Source organism: Pleurodeles waltl, chromosome 4_1 (assembly GCF_031143425.1).
Source record: "Pleurodeles waltl isolate 20211129_DDA chromosome 4_1, aPleWal1.hap1.20221129, whole genome shotgun sequence".
NCBI classification, from domain to species: domain Eukaryota; kingdom Metazoa; phylum Chordata; class Amphibia; order Caudata; family Salamandridae; genus Pleurodeles; species Pleurodeles waltl.
The window spans coordinates 156,167,632-156,185,828 of record NC_090442.1 but is presented as its reverse complement, the minus strand read 5'-3'; positions in this window follow the sequence as shown (position 1 = coordinate 156,185,828).

Sequence of the window (18,197 nt, the reverse complement as noted above, 5' to 3'; positions counted from 1 at the left end):
GCCGGTCGCTCCAACTCCGCCGAGGTGAAGCCAGGGGCCCTTTCTCCAGTAACACGAGCCATGGTCGGTTTTAGACACAGTTCACAGCAGCACATGCAGTGTGTAGGTCCTCTCCTGTTGAAGGTCAGGTAACAAGTGAGTGCACAGATAGAAAATGGCAGTCATGTCCTTGGCGGTGTGTACTGTCACCGCCGGCGTACATCACCATTGGCCACTGTACCCCATCGGGCCCAATGTTAACCAATGAGGAATTGCACGGCGGTTCTCGACCGCCTCCCGCGACGGTGCACAACGTTAGGGAATTACCTCATTTCCACTTGTCCCTCCATACAGGACAGGCAGACGTCATTTCAGGGGGGGTGCAGGCCATGGCTCCTAACTGCGTCACAGTACATGAATGCACCATTTGGACATCTCCAACAAAATACTGTTACAATCACAACATGCATTGAACTGTAGTGGTTGGAATGTAGAGATAATAACCAGCTGCTTATTCTTTTGGCCCATAGATTGCAACTGCTGCAGATGAATAGGAGATGGAGACATCCCCCCGTGTACAGACCCCTGGTGGACTTGGCAACAATGGAGGACAGGCACATTATCCTCACCTATAGACTTGACAGGGCCACAATCACTGAGCAGTGTGCTCAATTGGAGCCTGACCTAATATCTGCTATCCGTCACCCCACCGGGATCCCCCTTTTTGTGCAAGTCCTATCAGTGCTCCATTTCCTGGCAACTGGCTCTTTCCAAGTGACAGTGGGCTTGGCAGCAGGAATGTCACAGCCAATGTTCTCAATAGTGCTGACCAGAGTGTTGTCTGCCCTGATTAAATACATGTTCAGCAACATCGTTTTCCCCCAGGTGGAGGATTTGGCCAAAGTGAAAGCTGACTTCTATGCAATGGGACGTATCCCCAACATTATTGGGGCTATTGATGGAACACATATTGCATTTTTGTCTCTCCCCCCAGTATCCCCCCACTGGCGAAACGAACAGGTGTTGAGAAATCGAAAGAGTTTTCACTCCATGAATGTGCAGATGGTGTGCCTGGCGGACCAGTACAGCTCCCACGTCAATGCAAAGTATCCTGGGTCTGTGCATGATGCCTTTATCCTGAGGAGTAGCAGCATCCCAAATGTGATGGTTCAACTCCAGAGGCACAGGGTGTGGCTAATAGGTGAGTGTAGGAAAGTACCATCTTGCCTGGCATGTTACCCCCATATTTCACTGTATATATGTTGTTTTAGTTGTATGTGTCACTGGGACCCTGCCAGCCAGTGCCCCATTGCTCATAGGTGTGCCCTGTATGTGTTCCCTGCGTGATGACTAACTGTCTCACTGAGGCTCTGCTAACCAGAACCTCAGTGGTTATGCTCTCTCTGTGCTTTCCAAATTGTCACTAACAGGCTAGTGACAAATTTCACCAATTCACATTGGCATACTGGAACACCCTTATAATTCCCTAGTATATGGTACTGAGGTACCCAGGGTATTGGGGTTCCAGGAGATCCCTATGGGCTGCAGCATTTCTTTTGCCACCCATAGGGAGCTCTGACAATTCTTACACAGGCCTGCCACTGCAGCCTGAATGAAATAACATCCACGTTATTTCACAGCCATTTACCACTGCACTTAAGTAACTTATAAGTCACCTATATGTCTAACCTTTACCTGGTAAAGGTTGGGTGCTACGTTACTTAGTGTGTGGGCACCCTGGCACTAGCACCTGGTGGTGCATGCTGTGGGGGTAGTCTGCCTCCTCTCTGCACTAGAAGCTCAGAAGAAATCTCCTGTGGGTCGACAGAATCTTCCCCCTGCAACCGCAGGCAACAAAAGACTGCATCACCGGTCCTCTGGGTCCCCTCTCAGCACGACGAGCATGGTCCCTGGAACTCAGCAACTCTGTCCAGGTGACTCCCACAGTCCAGTGACTCTTCAGGCCAAGTTTGGTGGAGGTAAGTCCTTGCCTCACCACGCTAGACTGCATTGCTGGGTATCGCGTGATTTGCAGCTGCTCCGGCTCCTGTGCACTCTTCCAGGATTTCTTTTGTGCACAGCCAAGCCTGGGTCCCCGACACTCTAACCTGCAGTGCACAACCTCCTGAGTTGCCCTCCGGCGTCGTGGGATCTTCTTTTGTGACTTCGGGTGAGCTACGGTTCACTCCTCTTCGTAGTGCCTGTTCCAGCACTTCTGCGGGTGCTGCCTGCTTCTGTAAGGGCTCCTTGTCTTGCTGGGCGCCCCCTCTGTCTCCTCACGCAATTGGCGACATCCTGGTCCCTCCTGGGCCACAGCAGCATCCAAAAACCCTAACTGCGACCCTTGCAGCTAGCAAGGCTTGTTTGCGGTCTTTCTGCGTGGGAACACCTCTGCAAACTTCTCCACGACGTGGGACATCCATCCTCCAAAGGGGAAGTTCCTAGTCCTCTTCGTTCTTGCAGAATCCACAGCTTCTTCCATCCGGTGGCAGCTTCCTTGCACCCTCAGCTGGCATTTCCTGGGCATCTGCCCAATCTCGACTTTGTCGCGACTCTTGGACTTGGTCCCCTTGTTCCACAGGTACTCTCATCCGGAAATCCACTTTGGTTGCATTGCTGGTGTTGTTCTTCCTTGCAGAATTCCCCTATCACGACTTCTGTGCTCTCTGGGGAACTTAGGTGCACTTTACACCTACTTTTCAGGGTCTTGGTATGGGCTATTTTTCTAACCCTCACTGTTTTCTTACAGTCCCAGTGACCCTCTACAAGCTCACATAGGTTTGGGGTCCATTCGTGGTTCGCATTCCACTTTTGGAGTATATGGTTTGTGTTGCCCCTATACCTATGTGCTCTCATTGCAATCTATTGTGACTGTACATTGCTTGCATTGCTTTCTATTGCTATTACTGCATATTTGTGGTATTGTGTACATATATCTTGTGTATATTTGCTATCCTCATACTGAGGGTACTCACTGAGATACTTTTGGCATATTGTCATAAAAATAAAGTACCTTTATTTTTAGTATATCTGTGTATTGTGTTTTCTTATGATATTGTGCATATGACACCAGTGGTATAGTGGGAGCTTTGCATGTCTCCTAGTTCAGCCTAAGCTGCTCTGCTAAGCTACCTTTTCTATCAGCCTAAGCTGCTAGAACACCTCTTCTACACTAATAAGGGATAACTGGACCTGGTGCAGAGTGTAAGTACCCCTTGGTACCCACTACAAACCAGGCCAGCCTCCTACAGTGAGCCCTGGTTCCCACCCAGTGGATGTTGGTGTACGGGTATGGTGTGGCTAAAAGTTGGCCCTCTTTATTTGCAGGTGACTCTGGTTACCCCAACCTCTCATGGCTACTGACCCATGTGAGGAATGCCAGGACAAGGACAGAGGAACGTTACAATGAGGCAGATGGGCGAGCAAGAAGGATTATAGAAAGGACCTTTGGCCTCCTGAAGGCCAGGTTTCGTTGCCTCCATCTAACAGGTGGAGCCCTGTGCTACTCACCTGAGAAGATCTGCCAGATCATCGTGGCATGCTGTATGTTGCACAACCTTGCCTTGCACCGCCATGTCCCTTTTCTGCAAGAGGAGGAGGCTGGAGATGGCTGTGTGGCAGCAGTGGAATTATTCTTCAATACTTCCAATGAGACATAGGTAAGACAGTGTTGATACACATATAATTAACAGTTTGATGTGTGACATTATCACTGGCAGGCTGTGTATTCCTACTTCTATGCCCACTCACTGTACCCTTTGGCATCTATTTTTGCAGATGTTGGTGCCCCACTATTGCTCCTGGTGTGTTCAGTGCAGCCAACTACAGGTCATTCCAATGTAAAAATTACTGTACAGTTGAATTGCAATGTTTGAACCTTTGTTAAACGAGTACCTTTTGAAAACATTTGACATACGCCATACTTGTATTTTATCAAAGTGTGCTTATTGCAGTGCTCTGAAGAAGAGGGGGTTGTGCAATGGGCTGGGGTGATGATGGAAGAAAGTCCAGGGTAGAGTCCAGTATATTTGTATCACAGGTGCATTGTCCAAGGGGGCATAGGAAGTGGAGCAATGGCAGTTCAAGGTGGACAGGGTGGCAGTGTTGGACACAAGAGTGACAATCAGGAGAGTCCTATTTCCTGGAGGGGTCTTTGCAATAGTATCTGGCTTCTGCCTGGATCGCAGGGAACGTTTGTGGGGTGGTTCTCCTTCTGCAGGGGGAGGTGTGCTGGTGGCCTGTTGTTCCTGTGGCGGGGCGTCCTGTCCACTAGCGGCAGAGGAGGTGGAGGGCTGTTCGGTGGTTTGGCTAGTGTCAGGGGCCCGGTGGTGTGCCACTGCTTCCCTCATACTGTTGGCCATGTCTGCCAGCACCCCTGCAATGGAGACCAGGGTGGTGTTGATGTCCTTCCAGTACTCCCTGATCCCCAGGTACTGTCCCTCCTGCAGCCGCACGTTCTCCTGCAACTTGTCCAGTATCTGGCCCAGTGTATCCTGGGAATGTTGATATTGTATTGTATTGTATTGTAATCGTATTTATATAGCGCTTCCTACCCCTGACGAGGCGTCGAAGCGCTTTTCGATGAGTAGCACGCTACTCTGGAACCCAACAAGAATTAGTGATGGATTAGTATCTTTAAATAATGAGTACAGTTTTAGTATTATTATGAGTTAATTTGAGTCGCGGACATGAGAGTTTGTTAGTTAGATTGACTGGAGTAATGGAGGGGTGGAGGAGGAAAGAAATCCAGAAATGTTAATTGGGAGTATATCCTTCATTTACTCAACCCAAAGGCTTGGGATGAGTAAAGAGGGGTGGAGGGGGAAGAGTATGTGGAAGGGTTAGGGAGAGCATAGTAGCAGGGTGAGATAAATGCAGGAGAATTTAGTAGGGTTGTGTGGGAGGTCACAGTAGTAGAGTGAGGTTTGGTGAGTTACATGTGGAAGCGGAGGGAAGAGCTTAGGCAGAGATATTTAGGAGATGAAAGTGGTAGAAGGGATTTGGGATGAGTCAGAGGGAGAATGGAGGATAGTTTGATAGAGACATGACATAAGAGTGATGAGTAGATAAGTGTGATAAGATGAGAGCAGGAATTCATAGATATCTAGTATAACAACCCACCCAGGAGCCATGCAATGATCTACGAACATGGCAAGCACAGAAACAACATATACACATACATACACACATATATATATATATATATATATATATATATATATATATATATATATATATATATATATACACACACACACATATACATGAATACACACACATATGCACATACAATACATAATTAGAACCATGGGTAAAAAATACTTAGTCAAACAGGTTTAAAGAGTGTGTGTGTATTTTATTGTTATGACATAGTAGCAATACATATTTTCTAAAGAAACTATAAATAAATCGAAATATACATATAATCTGAAAATATATAGTTATCAACATAGGCATATGCAGTTCATAGTTGTTTGAATGAGGTGGTTATGAAGGAAAGAGACAACTCTTGAGTAGTTTTCTGAAGACAAGAAAGTTATCTGTGGCTCTTATAGTTGGGGGTAATGAATTCCATAGTTTGGCTGCTTGGACGGAGAAAGATGTACCACCTATAGTCTTTTTCTTGTATGGTGGTGTTCTAAGGCGGGGTGCCAATCTTGAGGGGAGGGTTCTTTGTTGGATGTATTTGGTCATTTTCTTTCTGATAAAAAGCGGTCCTGTTCCATGTATAGCTTTGTGGGTGATACAAAGCAGCTTGAAAGTGCATCTTCTGGCAACGGGTAACCAGTGTAGTGCTCTCAAGGCAGGGGAGATGTGGGCTTGCGGCTTTATATGTAATAGCCTGGCTGCAGAATTTTGAATACTTTGTAGTTTTTTTCATAACAGATAGAGATGATCCATGGTAGAGGCTATTGGCATAATCCAGTTTCGATCCCTAGAGAGGTCTCCAGGGAACTGAACTGTCTAAAACTGGATCTCCAACGGCACGGCAAAAGTTGTAGAGTAAACTAATCCACACTAAGAAGGGTAAGGGAAAAGCATGGTCTGGAGGCACCTGATTTGGAGCTGTACTATTCGGCCGCACAACTATTACATGCGGTGCAATGGCTGGATGGGCAACAGCACTGGGAGAGGACCGTGTTGGGGGAAGGGTCCCATAGGAACGACCAGTTAGGGGAGCTGCTGATGAAGGGCGGAGTGCCCCACACGATTCCCCATGTAATCAGTCTTTTGCGTAGAATATTGGAGAGAACCGTTGTAAGGGTTCTTAAGAGGATGCCTTATGCCCCAGATATGGATATCTGGATGCTGTTCCCCTTTGTACAAATTAAGCATACTATGATGGTGACCTGATGGCAGGAAGGAGGTTCCATAACATTTTCTGACCTGTACCCTGTATGTAGATTTATGACATTGCAAGAGGCGTAGGAGTGGTTTAATCTGGGTACAGGGCACTTTCTACGATATGCAAAAAGTGCTGCAATAGCTAGACAATTATGGCTCACACTCTGGAAGGCACCAGCACCGACTCAAACACTAGTCACACTACTTGCGATGGCGGACGGGGGGGGGGACGCAAGCTCATAACCCATTGGTACAGGACACTGCGCTCTGAGAGGAGAGTACATCCCCTACCAATGGAAAGTACTTGGCAACATCACATTGGAGATTCATTGTCTCCACAGGATTGAAAAAAAATACATAAAGGCATGAGGGAAGTGCCAGCATGCATCCTCTTTAAGCTAATTCAATGTATACTGTTATACATATGGCCTATCTAATCCCCAAGCGCAGGCACGCTATATATCTCACGAGGGATCAGAACTGCTTGGCGTGTAAGGAGGAATGTGCTGATATCATTCATACAACATGGTATTGCCCTTTGCTATAGGATTATTGGGTGGAGGTCCTCATTCAGCTGAAGGTGGCCATAGGATGGGAAATCAAGTTGACAATGGAAAAATGCCTGTTGGGACTTCTCCCACAGATATGCTCCCAGGATCGCAGTGAGTGCCTCCTGGAGAGTCGGTTCCATGGTCGTGTCCTCCCCCTGTCAAACAGCAGTCCTCCCAGCTTCCCTGTTGTCCTATGCCTCTGTCCCCTGAACTGTGTGCCCACTGCCACTGACTCCAGGTCTCTGATTGTCTTGGATTTGTGGGGTGGCCTGTGGTCCCTGTAGTGGTGGACACACTGCTGATTGATGTTTCCTGGGGACAGAGGTATGGGCCCGCTGGGTGGGTTCTGCGGTGGTGTTTCCTGAGGGGGGAGGCTCTGTGGTGGTGTGAGACTGTGCCTGGGTAACTGACTGTCCGGAGATCCCTGATTGGCCAGGTTGGTCATCCAGATCCAGGCGGCCAGAGCTGCTATCATCACTGTGGGCATCTTCTGTGGAGGGACTGGATGTTGCTGGCACCTCTGACATTGGCTGGGTTACCTGTGGGGATGTAAATGCAGTGTTATTGTTTCTGCGTGTGACATCATGTGCATGGGTTTGTTGCCCTCTATGGTTGTTATTGCCCTAGCAGCTTTGCCTTGTGTGAGTTGTTATTTGGTGGGCTAGGTGATTCTTTCTAGTGTGCATGCTGTGGTGATAGGTGTCCATGCAGGTCTGTGAGGGGTGTCCATGCATTGGTGTTGCATGCAGGGCTTGGTATTGGTATGAGTGGGTTGTGATGGTGGGGTATGTGGGAGGAGGTGGACTGATGGGACTGAGGGTAAGCTGACTTACCAGAGTCCAGTCCTCCTCCTACTCCTGCCAGGCCCTCAGGATGCATGGTTGCCATGTTGTAAGTTGTGGGGGAGGAGGTGGGGGTCCATCACCAGTCCTCTGTACTGCGAGCTGGTGTCTTGCTGCAATGAAACGCACCTTCCCCCGTAGGTCGTTCCACCTCTTCCTGATGTCATCACTTGTTCTTGGGTGCTGTCCCACGGCGTTGACCCTGCCGACGATTCTCCGCCATAGCTCCATCTTCCTAGCAATGGATATCTGCTGCACCTGTGATCCAAATAGCTGTGGCTCTACCCGGATGATTTCCTCCACCATGACCCCTAGCTCCTCCTCAGAGAACCTGGGTTGTCGTTCTGGTGCCATGAGTGTGGTGTGAGTGGTATGGGTGAGGGTGTGTAGGGTGATGTGTTGGGGTGTGTGTTGTGAGGTGCATGTGTGGTGTATAGGTGATGGTGGTATGTAGCTCTGGTTGTGTGCGTGCTCTTGCTGTCTCTCTCTGTTGGCAATGGTTTGTATTCATAAAGGGTTGTGGGTAGTGTGGGTGTGTGTTTTGTGGTGGGGTGGGTGTAGCGTGGTTATAAGTGTCAGGAGTGTGTTATTTGAATTGTCCAATGTGGTGTTGTTTTGTGTGTGTGTGTATTTTGAGTGCGGCGGTATGTACCACCAATGGTTTACCACCATAGAATGTCTGCCTTGTGATTCTTGGGTCATAATGTTGTGGGCGTAGTTCTGTTGGCGTAATGGTGTGGGTTTTGCTACCGCCAATCTATCACTGACCTTTGGGCTGGCGGACTTGTGTGTGTGGTTATAGTGATGGATTGGTATGTGTGTGTCATAATATGGTTGGCGGTTATCCGCCGCTGTGGCGTTATATTGGCGGTAGTCAGCATGGTGGTAAGTGGGATTTACCGCCAATGTCATAATGAGGGCCTATATCTGTCTTCCCTTGTTCAAGCCGAACTAAAGTCCATCTATTCCCATCCTCGGCTCTGTTCCAGTAGATTGCACCCTGGCCCCTCATAACCCAAAAGGTACCACTCACATGAAATCTGAGGCCAGCCAACTTGAACCCCTACCCATGGCCGCACTTTTATCCTACCCTTTGGGAGATAGGCACCTTAAGAATGTTATCCGTCAAGCAGATTAAACGCTGTTACTAAAATACAAGAATGAGCAGTTAGCAGCTTGTAGAGTTATCTGGACCGGGTAAGATGAAATCCCTCACCCCTCTTCGCGGTCCCCAGTAAGATGCAGAGTCCAGCTGGACTCGTTCTAGTGTTTCTGCCAGCCACTCTGCTGAGGTCTGGTCTTACATGCATAGCCCCACACCCACCCAACACAGGCATCACCAGTCAGGTGACCCTGCCAATAAAAGGGGCCAGGCGCACGTGCCTGAGGCCAGTTCATACCACCAAGCTACTGAGGGGGTGATTCTGATTCTGGCGGGCGGCGGAGGCCGCCCGCCAGAATTCCGCCCTCCAAAATACCGCGCCGTGGTCAAAAGACCGCGGCGGGTATTTCAAGTTTTCCCCTGGGCTGGCGGGCGGCCGCCAAAAGGCCGCCCGCCAGCCCAGGGGAAAACGACCTTCCCACGAGGATGCCGGCTCGTAATCGAGCCGGCGGAGTGGGAAGGTGCGACGGGTGCATTTGCACCCGTCGCGTATTTCACTGTCTGCCAAGCAGACAGTGAAATACTTGTAGGGGCCCTCTTACGGGGGCCCCTGCAGTGCCCATGCCAGTGGCATGGGCACTGCAGGGGCCCCCAGGGGCCCCGCGACCCCCCCTACCGCCATCCGGTTCCCCGCGGGCAGACCGCCGGGAACTGGATGGCGGTAGGGGGGGTCGGAATCCCCTCGGCGGCGCAGCTAGCTGCGCCGCCTTGGAGGATTCAACAGGGCAGCGGTACACTGGCGGGAGACCGCCAGTGTTGCCGGTCTGACCGCGGCTTTACCGCCGCGGTCAGAATGCCCTGCGGGGCACCGCCGGCCTGTCGGCGGTGCTCCCGCCGACCCTGGCCCCGGCGGTCTAAGACCGCCGGGGTCAGAATCACCCCCTGAGTCTGTGTTGCTTATTTCCATAGAATGAGGCCTAGGGCCCCACACACTACATTGGTGACGAGTGAGACTGCCCCATGCGTGCACCAGCTGCTGCTGCCTACAGAGAAAGGGCACCAAGCTGCTAGAAAAGGCAAGGAGGTGAAAATGAATACACCTGCTGCCATCAGGAGTGCGAGTAGCATAGACGACGGGGAAAGGAGAGTGCAGGAAGACAGACGAGGCCGCGCTTGAAAATGCACATATTGACCCCCGTGTCAATTGAAGCGTGGACGTAGTGTGTGGGAAGGCTGCTCGGGCTACACATGATAAGTGCATACGGTGCTGTCGTGTACCATGAAGAAAAAGAAAAGGGCGCCAAACCAAGATTGGGGACAGTCGCCCCCGCCCCCAAGAAAATAATGCGGTCTGCAGCGTGTGCCATGCTGCTGTGGCCACGTGTGAAGAACATGGTGCGATCATGCATCAAGAGTAAAGAAAACGACCCAGAGCCATTTTCCCTTTTTCTTTTTAAATAATGGTGCTGTTGCATACCGAAGAAGGTATGCCCAGGTCTGCCCCCACCCCAAAAATGCTGGCAAAACGGCCCGCAATGCAAAGGACAGCTGCTGCGGTCACAACAAGTGATCCGCGACGGTGCTACTGTGCACCAGAAACAAATAAAAATGCCCAGAGCCACCCCCCAGCTGCTACATGGACAGAAGGTATGCTGGTGCAAACACGCACCAAAATAGTGAAATACGAGGTGCAGACATGCACCAAAGTTCTAAATGCCCAGGGCCGCACCCCCCATAGAAATGAACAAAGGAAAAATGCGAGTAATGAAGGATTGAGGTGCTGGCACGCACCTGGAAGCAAAAAAAAAAAAAAAAAGTGCCCGGAGCCCCCACCCCCTCACTGAACTTCGTGCCATCTGCCTGCTGCCTGCCTCTTCAAACGAGGCTGTGCAGGAAAATGGATAACTTCTACAAAAAAAAAAGAAGAAAGAGAAGAGGAAAGAAAAGTGTAAAAAAATGGAACTTACCTGCAGCCCCCACCAGCCTGAGCAACTCCTCCCTGCAGCATGCCCTCCTCACCGGCATCTGTTTCAAGCAAACGAGGCCGGTAGGAAGAAAGACTGGCATCCCTGTCACCAACTGCACAGGTCACACAAGATCCGCCAGTGGCCACGACGTCCATCAAATGGTCCTCCCGCCGACGAAGACGCCGTCACCTATTTGATCTGCAGAAGGATGAAAAACATCATCATCATCATCATGAAGAGGTGCATCGCCCAAACACTGAAGGAGCACAGCACCACCTGAGTGGAGACAGTCAGTAACAAGAACCGACGCTGACAAGGCATGTCTGGCAACATAGAAACGTAACATCTGAACACCTGCCATGAGCCTTGTGAACCAGACACCTGCCGGTGAGAGCAGACCAGATCATTTGGACCATCCACCCTTCGGGTTGCACAAGACTTGGACGTGGCCCTGTTGGGAGTTCAGAGAGACTCTTTTGGCGTGGCCTATGTTGGCCCGCACACCCCATGCAGTCCCGCCACAATCCAGGGGCAAGGGCCTCCAACGAATTCCTGGGAGAGCGGAATCTCGCTGAGAGAGAATGCATCTCAGACAGCTCCACGTCAGGCATCCGGAAGCACGCAGGCCTCATATTGAGACACTGGTCACCTGAAGACTTTGCACTATGGCCAGAACACCTGATTCCAGATGGCTCGAGCAAGCTGATCCTGCATCAGCCACCCTTGTGGCTCCATGCGAGACTTGGATGTGGTCCTGTAGGCCCTTTCTCTGAGACATCTTTGCCGGGCGTACGATAGGCCGGCACAGTCCACACGGTCCCGTGGCAGCCCGTGAAAAGGGCCTCGAGGAGACTCCTGCTTGATGGAGGTGTGGCACGAGAGGGAAGACTGCTGCTGCTCCGCCGCTGGACCCCCAGGTGCACCAGGCCGTCACATCATCTGCAGTCTTAGGAGGTAGACAATCTCCAGAGCCAGAATACTGTCCAGAACTGTGTACAGTGGACTCCCCACTGCTCCAGATGCACCTGCATCAGAAACTGTAAATAGACTTTGAACCCCTACCCATGGACGCACTTTTATCCTACCCTTTGGGAGATAGGCACCTTAAGAATGCTATCCGTCAAGCAGCTTAAACGCTGTTACTAAAATACAAGAATGAACAGTTATCAGCTTGTAGAGTTATCTGGACCGGGTAAGATGAAATCCCTCACCCCTCTTCGCAGTCCCCAGTAAGATGCAGAGTCCAGCTGGACTCGTTGTAGTGTTTCTGCCAGGCACTCTGCTGAGGGCTGGTCTTACATGCATAACCCACACCCACCCAACACAGGCATCACCAGTCAGGTGACCCTGCCAATAAAAGGGGCCGGGCACACGTGCCTGAGGCCAGTTCATACCACCCAGCTACTGAGTCTGTGTTGCTGATTTCCGTAGCATGAGGGCCTAGGGCCCCCAACACTACATTGGCGACAAGTGAGACTGCCCCATGCGTGCACCGGCTGCTGCTGTCTACAGAGAAAGGGCACAAAGCTGCTAGAAAAGGCAAGGAGGTGAAAATGAAGACACCTGCTGCCATCGGGAGTGCGAGCAGCATAGACGACGGGGAAAGGAGAGTGCAGGAAGACAGGCGAGGCCACGCTTGAAAATGCACATATTGACCCCTGTGTCGATTGAAGCGCGCCCGCAGTGTGTGGGAAGGCTGCTGGGGCTACACATGATATGCACATACGGTGCTGTTGTGTACCATGAAGAAAAAGAAAAGGGCGCCAAACCAAGATTGGGGACAGTCGCCCCCCCCCCCAAAGAAAATAATGCGGTCCGCAGCGTGTGCCATGCTGCTGCGGCCACGTGTGAAGAACATGGTGCGATCATGCACCAAGAGTAAAGAAAACGACCCGGAGCCATTTTCCCTTTTTCTTTTTAAATAATGGTGCTGTTGCGTACCGAAGAAGGTATGCCCAGGTCTGCCCCCACCCCAAAAATGTTGGCTAAACGGCCCGCAATGCAAAGGACAGCTGCTGCGGTCACAACAAGTGATCCGCGACGGTGCTACTGTGCACCAGAAACAAAGAAAAATGCCCAGAGCCACCCCCCAGCTGCTACATGGACAGAAGGTATGCTGGTGAAAACACGCACCAAAATAGTGAAATACGAGGTGCAGACATGCACCAAAGTTCTAAATGCCCAGGGCCGCACCCCCCCTAGAAAAGAACAAAGGAAAAAGGCGAGTAATGAAGGATTGAGGTGCTGGCATGCACCTGGAAGCAACAAAAAAAAAAAAAAGTGCCCGGAGCCCCCACCCCCCTCACTGAACTTCGTGCCATCTGCCTGCTGCCTGCCTCTTCAAACGAGGCTGTGCAGGAAAATGGATAACTTCTACACAAAAAAAGAAGAAAGAGAAGAGGAAAGAAAAGTGTAAAAAAATGGCACTTACCTGCAGCCCCCACCAGCCTGAGCAACTCCTCCCTGCAGCATGCCCTCCTCACCGGCATCTGTTTCAAGCAAACGAAGCCGGTAGGAGGAAAGACTGGCATCCCTGTCACCAACTGCACAGGTCACACAAGATGCGCCAGTGGCCACGACGTCCATCAAATGGTCTTCCCGCCGACGAAGACGCCGTCACCTATTTGATCTGCAGAAGGATGAAAAACATCATCATCATCATCATGAAGAGGTGCATCGCCCAAACACCGAAGGAGCACAGCACTACCTGAGTGGAGACAGTCAGTAACAAGAACCGACGCTGACAAGGCATGTCTGGCAACATAGAAACGTAACATCTGAACACCTGCCATGAGCCTTGTGAACCAGACACCTGCCGGTGAGAGCAGACCAGATCATTTGGACCATCCACCCTTCGGGTTGCACAAGACTTGGACGTGGCCCTGTTGGGAGTTCAGAGAGACTCTTTTGGCGTGGCCTACGTTGGCCCGCACACCCCATGCAGTCCCGCCACAATCCAGGGGCAAGGGCCTCCAACGAATTCCTGGGAGAGCGGAATCTCGCTGAGAGAGAATGCATCTCAGACAGCTCCACGTCAGTCATCCGGAAGCACGCAGGCCTCATATTGAGACACTGGTCACCTGAAAACTTTGCACTATGGCCAGAACACCTGATTCCAGATGGCTCGAGCAAGCTGATCCTGCATCAGCCACCCTTGTGGCTCCATGCGAGACTTGGATGTGGTCCTGTAGGCCCTTTCTCTGAGACATCTTTGCTGGGCGTGCGATAGGCCGGCACAGTCCACACGGTCCCGTGGCAGCCCGTGAAAAGGGCCTCGAGGAGACTCCTGCTTGATGGAGGTCTGGCACGAGAGGGAAGACTGTCGCTGCTCCGCCGCTGGACCCCCAGTTGCACCAGGCCGTCACATCATCTGCAGTCTTAGGAGGTAGACAATCTCCAGAGCCAGAATACTGTCCAGAACTGTGTACAGTGGACTCCCCACTGCTCCAGATGCACCCGCATCAGAAACTGTAAATAGACTTTGAACCCCTACTCATGGACGCACTTTTATCCTACCCTTTGGGAGATAGGCACCTTAAGAATGTTATCCGTCAAGCAGATTAAATGCTGTTACTAAAATACAAGAATGAACAGTTAGCAGCTTGTAGAGTTATCTGGACTGGGTAAGATGAAATCCCTCACCCTTCTTCGCAGTCCCCAGTAAGATGTAGAGTCCAGCTGGACTAGTTCTAGTGTTTCTGCCAGCCACTCTGCTGAGGGCTGGTCTTACATGCATACCCCACACCCACACCCACCCAACACAGGCATCACCAGTCAGGTGACCCTGCCAATAAAAGGGGCCGGGCGCACGTGCCTGAGGCCAGTTCATACCACCCAGCTACTGAGTCTGTGTTGCTTATTTCCATAGCATGAGGGCCTAGGGCCCCCAAAACTACATTGGCGACAAGTGAGACTGCCCCATGAGTGCACAGGCTGGTGCTGTCTACAGAGAAAGGGCACCAAGCTGCTAGAAAAGGCAAGGAGGTGAAAATGAAGACACCTGCTGCCATCGGGAGTGCGAGCAGCATAGACGACGGGGAAAGGAGAGTGCAGGAAGACAGACGAGGCCGCGCTTGAAAATGCACATATTGACCCCTGTGTCGATTAAAGCGCGTCCGCAGTGTGTGGGAAGGCTGCTGGGGCTACACATGATATGCGCATACGGTGCTGTCGTGTACCATGAAGAAAAAGAAAAGGGTGCCAAACCATGACTGGGGACAGTCGCCCCCGCCCCCAAGAAAATAATTCGGTCCGCAGCGTGTGCCATGCTGCTGCGGCCACGCGTGAAGAACATGGTGCGATCATGCACCAAGAGCAAAGAAAACGACCTGGAGCCATTTTCCCCTTTTCTTTTTAAATAATGGTGTTGTTGTGTACCGAAGAAGGTATGCCCAGGTCTGCCCCCACCCCAAAAATGCTGGCAAAACGGCCCGCAACGCAAAGGACAGTTGCTGCGGCCACAACAAGTGATCCGCGACAGTGCTACTGTGCACCAGAAACAAAGAAAAATGCCCAGAGCCGCCCCCCAGCTGCTACATGGACAGAAGGTACGTTGGTGCAAACACGCACCAACTTAGTGAACTACAAGGTGCAGACATGCACCAAAGACCTAAATGCCCAGGGCCGCACCCCCCCTAGAAAAGAACAAAGGAAAAATGAGAGTAATAAGGGATTGAGGTGCTGGCACGCACCTGGAAGAAAGAGAAAAAAAACCAAGGGCCCGGAGCCCCCACCCCCCTCACTGAACTTGATGCCGTCTGCCTGCTGCCTGCCTCTTCAAACGAGGCTGTGCAGGAAAATAGACAACTTCTACAAAAAAAAAGAAGAAAGAAAAGTGTACAAAAAATGGCACTTACCTGCAGCCCCCACCAGCCTGAGCAACTCCTCCTTGCAGCATGCCCTCCTCACCGGCATCTGTTTCAAGCAAACGAGGCCGGTAGGAAGAAAGACTGGCATCCCTGTCACCAACTGCACAGGTCACACAAGACCCGCCAGTGGCCATGACGTCCATCAAATGGTCCTTCCGCCGACGAAAAAGCCGTCACCTGTTTGATCTGCAGAAGGATGAAAAACATCATCATCATCATCATCATGAGGAAGTGCATCGCCCAAACACCGAAGGAGCACAGCACCACCTGAGTGGAGACAGCTAGTAACAAGAACCATCGCTGACAAGGCATGTCTGGCAACGTAGAAACGTAACATCTGAACACCTGCCATGAGCCTCGTGAACCAGGCACCTGCCGGTGAGAGCAGACCAGATAATTTGGACCATCCACCCTTGGGGTTGCACAAGACTTGGACGTGGCCCTGTTGGGAGTTCAGAGAGACTCTTTTGGCATAGCCTACGTTGGCCCGCACAGCCCACGAAGTCGTGCCGCAATCCAGGGGCAAGGGCCCCCAACGAATTCCTGTGAGAGCGGAAACTCGCTGAGAGAAAATGCATCTGAGACAGCTCCACGTCAGACATCCGGAAGCACGGAGGTCTCATATTGAGACACTGGTCACCTGAAGACTTTGCACTACGGCCAGAACACCTGATTCCAGATGGCTCGAGCAAGCTGACCCTGCATCAACCACCCTTGTGGCTCCATGCGAGACTTGGATGTGGTCCTGTAGGCTGTTTCTCTGAGATGTCTTTGCTGGGCCTGCGATAGGCCGGCACCGTCCACACAGTCCCGTGGCAGCCCACGAAAAGGGCCTCGAGGAGACTCCTGCTTGATGGAGGTCTGGCACGAGAGAGAAGACTGCCGCTGCTCTGCCGCAGGACCCTCAGGTGCACCAGGCTGTCACGTCATCTGCAGTCTTAGGATGTAGACAATCTCCAGAGCCAGAATGCGGTCCAGAACTGTGTACAGTGGACTCCCCACTGCTCCAGATGCACCCGCATCAGAAACTGTAAATAGACTTTGACAACATGAGCCCAGACGGGACCGGATCGACAATATCCAGTGAACTGTGAGGTTGTGGACAAGCGACTGAAGTATCCGGACTTCATCCACACAGTGTTCATGCCCAGCTGTACCTGGTTAAATCATGGACTCGTGCGGAGGTGTCCGCGTGCTCCCAGCTGCACCATCTCCACTGCAATTCTGCGGTCTGCCTTTTCGAGGCCGAGAGACTGATTGTGGTGCTTTGTTGTTTTCTTTTACAGGTTGGACTTTGTTTGGTTCCTCAATAAAGTTTGGGAGGGATGTAGAGTCCAGCTGGACTTGTTCTATTGTTTCTGCCAGCCACTCTGCTGAGAGCTGGTCTTACATGCATACCCCACACCCACCCAACACAGGCGTCACCAGTCAGGTGACCCTGCCAATAAAAGGGTCTGGGCGCACGTACCTGAGGCCATTTCATACCACCCAGCTACTGAGTCTGTGTTGCTTATTTCCGTAGCATGAGGGCCTAGGGCCCCAACACTACATAAGATACCCTGCTTCACCCTTTTCCTACCCTGGTCCTACTATTATGGCCACTAGATGGCGAGAACACTCTATTTGTCAAAGAAAATGCAACAGACAATGTCCAATGTGTATAAATGATAGAGCACTTCCAACAATCATCAACTCTGACTAAATAATCCATGGCTGATAAGTGGCCAAGCATAAAAGTTGTTTTAAAAATATAGATAGAAATTTTCCTCTTTGTATTTTAATATCTCTTCTTGCAGCCTCGTAAAGTAAACAAACTGCTTAAAAATGCTAATATGTTTGATATACTCTTAATATGTACGGCGTAGAGTCCAGCTGGACTCGTTCTAGTGTTTCTGCCAGCCACTCTGCTGAGGGCTGGTCTTACATGTGCACCACACACCCACCCAACACAGACGTCACCAGTCAGGTGACCCTGCCAATAAAAGGGGCCAGGGGGACGTGCCTGAGGCCAGTTTGTAGTACCACCATACTGTGTCTGCGTCACTTTGTTCTGGAGCATGAGGGCCTAGGGCCCCCAACATTACAATGGCGATGAGTGGGATCTACAACCCCACGTGGTTGCAGACACAAACTTTGACACAGCAAGAGCAATCGGTGGAGGAAGAAGGAGAAAGAAGGCCGTCGCTGCCCCAGCCCCACCGGTGTCAGTGAAGGGGTGAGTGCTACCGATCAGAGCGTCCTGCAGCACTGCCAAAACAGCTGCGGGTGCAGAAGATAAATAAAGCGCTACGAAGTGCGCAGTGTGTGGATGCCTGGAAATGCCTGGAGCCCCCCCCACCACAGTCGAATGCAGCGCGGCCCGCAGTGTGAGAGAAGGCTGCTGGGTCCGCGCAGTGTGTGGGCAAATGGCGCTGTCGCGCGCCGTGACGGCGTGAAAAAAAAAAAGAAAATGTCACATTGTGGCCAGGGCCAGTCACCCACAGGAGGGGAGTGCGGTCCGCAGCGTGTGCCATGCTGCTGCGGCCACGCGCGGGGAACGTGGT